Below are 5,643 nucleotides of genomic sequence, written 5' to 3'. Positions count from 1 at the left end.
CAGTGTGGCTGGCCATTTCCCTTGCCTGCTTCTCCGTGGGAGAGGCAGGAAGCATGGTCCCCTGGGGATGTCTGGGCCCCTGTAAGACAGGGTCTGCCGTCCAGGCCACACATGGCCTTGCTCCCAGGACATCACCTTCCTCTGACCCGGGAAGGCCTCAGGGACAGCATCTCCAGGGATGATGACCACCTCTTTTTATTGTCCCCAGCCAAAACAGTCATGACTGTGGGACAACTGACACCACCCGAGCCAGCCGCCTGACCCTGGGGAAGCCACAGGTGCTGGAGGGCCCAGCAGGACCTCATGAGGGAGCACGTCTCCATCTCCAGGATATGCAGGGGACGCTGGTCCAGATAGTCCAGGACAACGTGCAGTGGCAAAGAGAGATGTGGACTGAGCTGCTGCAGCAGGAATACAACATGTGCGCGACTGTCCAGGCTCTCCTGACCTACCCAGTCCCAGTCCCAGTCCCAGTCCCAGCTCCTGCTCCCCCTCCCATGCCTGACCCCGCTTCAGCCCCCCGTTCTGCCTATCCCTCTATCCTTCCTGGACCCCCGAGTTCACTGAGGTCCCTGCACAGGAGGCAGAGGAAGCACCCGAGCCACGTACCACTCAGCCCCAGCCCCGAGCCTCTCCTCCCCACCCCAGTTTCTCAGTCCCCTTCCCCCTCCCCATTCCCAGGTTCTCATCTCCCCTCCTCCCCAGTTACTTCTACCCCAAATAAATCACCACGCAGTTCTGTTTTTATCAACCAAACAGTTTTTTTTATTGTGTCTGCAGAGAAGGGGGGGAGGAGAGAGGGTTGTGGTGGGAAAGGCAGAGAGGGGAAAGGCTCAGGCCTCTAGTGGGGAGACCCTGGGGAGAGTGTCACTGGGATCCTTGTGAGAAACTCAGGGCCTCCCAGATGTGCACTCCCTCCTGCTGGGTCTGCTGGATGGCAGTTGTACATGGCTACTCAAAGGTCCTTCCCTTCCGGCCGTCCTCTGCCCCCCACCCTGGAAGGAAGGCCTCCCCCTTCCTCTCCACAATGTTGTTCAGCACACAACATGCTGACACCACCTGGGGGATGTTCTGCTCCCCCACATCTAGGTGGGTCAGAAGGCACCTGAACCTCATACAGGCCCCGGCCAGGCAGCCATTGAAACGGTCCTTGCTTGGGTCAAGGTGCCCAGTGTAGGACCTCATTGGCCACAGCATGAGGTGATAGGCCATGTCCCCCATGATGCATAGTGGCATGTCCACGTCCCGAATCCTGATGCTGTGCTCAGAAGAAAAAAAGTGCCAGCCTCCAGCTTGTGGTAGAGGCTGGAGTTGCAGAAGACACAGGCGCTGTGAACCTTACAGGATGAGGATGTGTGTGCTGTCAATAGCCCCCTGCAGTTGGGGAAGTCCATGGTGGCAAACCCAGCGACGATGAGGTCCACGTCGCCCAGGAAGATGACTCTGTGCAGCAGGATGGGGTTGATGGCCCTCATCACCTGAAGAAGGAGACAAACAAAGAAACAAAACAGAGAATCAAAGGGTCTGCCAGAGCCTTTGGGGTCCCCGAGTCCTCCCATCCCCAAACACCCCAGGAACCACTCCCTATAAATCCCAACTCCCCGTCCCCAACAAGGCTGTGTGAGGGCAGGACTGCAGTACCCCCCAGGATGGAGCTTCCCCTCTGCCACCCCCACCCCACCCCCACACTCCCAACCCCGCACTTTCCCTAGGGTCCCCCTTTCCAGTACTTCCCCTTCCTCCAGAGACTGCAGCCTGAGAGCACCATACCCGATGGTCAACTTTCCCATGACAAACTGGTTGCCCATGGATTGGTAACTGTCTGGCATGGAGAGCTTTCAGATGGCAATGGCGACCCACTTCTCCAGGGGTTGCATCTGGGTGTCCTGTCGTATCAGAGCAGGGGGTGAGCCAGGCACACAATTCCAGGAACATCTCCTTCCTCACACGGAATTTCTGGAGCCACTGCTGGTCATCCCATTGCTCCATGAAGAGCTGGTCCCACCAGTCAGAACTGTCTAGCCTCCAAAAGCGTCTCTCCACAGTTGGGTGCAGCTGCAAGAGCAGCACTTCCACACACATGCTGAAATTCTCCTCAAGCAGCTTGAGGTCGTGTTCCTGCAGCAGGGCTGGCCTTTACCATGAGGCGAACTGAGGTGGCCGCCTCAAGTGCCAGACTGTGGAGAGGGCGCCAGTAGGACCCAGAGTGTAGAAAATTGTGTCTGCTGCTGGGGCAGTGAGAGGGCATGGGGGCGTCATTTGAGCTCCTTGCCTCAGGTGCCAAAATGTTGTGGGCCAGCCCTGTTTTTTAGGGCCAGGAGAGCAGCCTGCAGAAACTGCAGCATGGCAGTGTAGAGCCATCACGTACGCAGAAGGCACCTCCGGTTCCATAGCAGGAAGTGCTGTGGTTTCCTGAAGCAGAGCAACCAAAGCACACAGTTGAAATGCTTTGCTGTCCCTCAGAGAGATAGGCAAGCAAGCAGAAGCTGAGAAACGGCTGTCCAGGGGGGTTCCTTTAAGCACGTGTCTCAGCTAGCCTCAGGCAACAGCTCCAGAAAGCAACTGCTGACCTAGTGCCCTGCCTGAACTGGTTCTGAATGGCCTTAAATGCAGGATAGCGTCTAATCCTTGTGGACACTATCTTTTGAAATAGTAAATTGCTATTTCGTTGTGCTTTTTGTGTGTAGACGCTCTATTTTGAAATAATCTTTTCCAGAAGATCTCTTCCAGAATAGCTTATTCCGAAATAACCTTGCAGTGTAGATTTACCAACTGTCACATTCACCCTTTTTGCCACATCATTGCTTTGGGAGCTCATGTTAATTTTTTTGCCCACTATGACTTTTAAATCCTTTTCAGACTTACTGTTTTCCAGTGTTTATTCTGTACATATGGCCTTCATTCCTTGTTCCTAGATGTATAAAGGCATATGGCTGTATTAGAACACATTTGTTTGAATGGTCCCAGCCTACCAACAGATACAGTTGTTCTGTATGATTTCCCTGTCCTTATCATTTATTTACCATACCACTAATCTTTGTGTCACCCACAAATTTTATCAACAGAGATTTTATCTCTGATCACTGATAAAAATATTGAAGTATCAGGTATAATATTGATCCCTGCAAAAATATATCCATTTGAAAATGATTCTCCATTAGCAACTAGTTTTTGAGCTCTGTCAGTCAGTTCTTTATCCATTTAAAATATGCTACATTGATATTGTAAAGTGTTATTTTTTTAAGTACTTCAAGTGGCATTAAGTCAAATGCCTTACAAAAATCTGTTTATCACTGCACATCACATTTCACACGTCATTCAGCTGAATGGAGCAGTTGACACCTATGAAAGCAGGTAATTTCTTCATTGATTGCATTAGAGTAATATTTTTAGAGTTTTTTCATAACAGTAACAAATATTTTTAATAAAGCTGAGATTTTTAATGGCAAGATAGCATATTCAGATGTGTTTCAGTAAGATATATGCATGAGTACTGGTTTCTTCCAAATCTTAAATTATGTAGATAAGGTCTAAATAGCTAGAAACCAATTAATTTTCTTATCATTTTAGCTCCAGAATCCTTCAATAACCTGGTTCCATTGGCTTAGATCAAAGACAAATTATATAGACAGATTTCATCTCACATGTCTCACAAAATGCCATTGACTCACTAGAATGCGATACTAGAGAAATATTCTTCCTCTCTGTAACTTAGAAGAGATGTAATTTTGCTCTCTCTTGATTTGTTTGCTTTCACTTCAGCAATAACAATACCTCGCTCTTCCATTGTGCTTTTCATCCATAGACCTCAAAGCACTTTACAAAACAAGGTCAGAAAACATTATTCTTTGTTTACGGTGTTACAGAGAAGAGGTTGGGTTTGTGGTGTGCAGAATTGTCTCAGAGCAGTCTGCTCACACAGGTTATATTTTAGCACTTCATAAATCAAAATCCAATATTTTTCTATAGGTGGGAAGGTTGTAAGCATAGTTAGGAAAGGAGGGAATGAGGACCATCTTCTTTTCCCCCTGTGTATTTCTTAATTAAATAGCTAACAGCTTAGAAATAAAGCAGCACTTGAAAAGAACACTACCAACAAATTATTCAACTGGAAGGAAGTGAGTAAGTTACAACTGCCCAGCAGTTATGCTAACAGAAGCATTCTCTTTTTTTTTCCACTGCTGATTTTTCTCTGACTACACATATCCCACATTTGCCTCACTCTGCTCTTCAAGAGTTATGTGCACATCTGCAGTACGTACACAAGAAGTGCTTAGCTATTTATGGACAAGAATATTTGGGAGAATAATAGAAAATAAATCATTGCATTAGGGTTGCTTAATTTCCACTAAGTTATTGTTGCAAGGCAATGATTTTTAACACCCCTCTACCTCAAGAACAGGTCTCTGAGGGTACATCTACACTTCACACTTATTTCAGAATAAACTACTCCAGAAGAAATATTCTGAAATAGATTATTTTGAAATAACTCCAGCTGCCACGTCTATACACCTCTCTACTACACATGCCCTATTCCGAAATAGCTATTTTGGAAGAGGTGTTATTCACCATGAAATGAGGTTTACAGATAAGCCATCTGTTATTTCAAATTTATTTTTAAAATAACAGAATAGCTGTGTAGACTCTCACATTGTTATTTCGGAATAAAGGCCATTATTCCGAAATAACTCTGCTGTATAGAGGCACCCTATACAGTGCTATTATCTCACCACTGTCTTCGAGTTCCCATAGAATGACAGAAGGTACGGTGGAACCCAAGCACAGAAAATCAATCTAAGCAGGCTACAATTTCATTTGCACTGTTCACTAGAAGAGAGGAGGCAAAGCAGAGATTTGCATTCATTTTATTCAGAGCAGTAGCATTCATTTTATTGTGAGAAGGAAAACATGAGCAAGGCATTGGGGAAGCTGAGTTTTCTCTCAAGTTAGTTTCAAGAAGGAAAAACATACCAGATCATTAGTTGAAAAGTAAATTGGGGAAATTAAGTCAACTACTGAAAGTTAAAGAGAGAGAGAAATGAAGCATTAATTGAGAGACAAGTAGGAGAAAGCAATTAGGATATCATTTGGAAGTAAACAGGAGATGAGACAGAGGATAAATTATCCATCAAGCAAATCTCTACATTTCATTAGATGCTTCATTACTAATTATTATGAGCAGAATTTTTTTTCTTCTATCATCTGTAATGTGCCCACAGCAGTTAAAAGCAGTTGGATGACTCAAAAGCACTGAAAGGTTGGTCAGTTTTCATCTGACAACAAGAGACAATGACATGCTGTAGCCATTATATATTGCCATGTTTTTGTAGATTATCTGGCAAACATAAATAGATAAGCCCCCAGCCTGCAGAAACTTATGCCGACACTTAACTTTACTCATGTGACAAAGGCCTAAGTTTGCAACATATTTACATGTCATTCTAGATTTGTAGTATCAGCTGTACTCAAATTTATCACTGTCGGTGACATCCTCCTCCCCACAGAAGCAAAACAAATTCATAACATGAATAAAGTGCAAATTTTTAACAGTGAGGATATCTAACCACTGGGAAAACTTATCAAGCAGAATGAGGTGGATTCTCCATCTCTTGTAATTTTTAAATCAAGATTTAATATTTTTAA

Source organism: Pelodiscus sinensis, chromosome 2, assembly GCF_049634645.1.
Source record: "Pelodiscus sinensis isolate JC-2024 chromosome 2, ASM4963464v1, whole genome shotgun sequence".
Lineage (NCBI taxonomy): Eukaryota > Metazoa > Chordata > Testudines > Trionychidae > Pelodiscus > Pelodiscus sinensis.
This window is presented reverse-complemented; position numbering follows the sequence as displayed.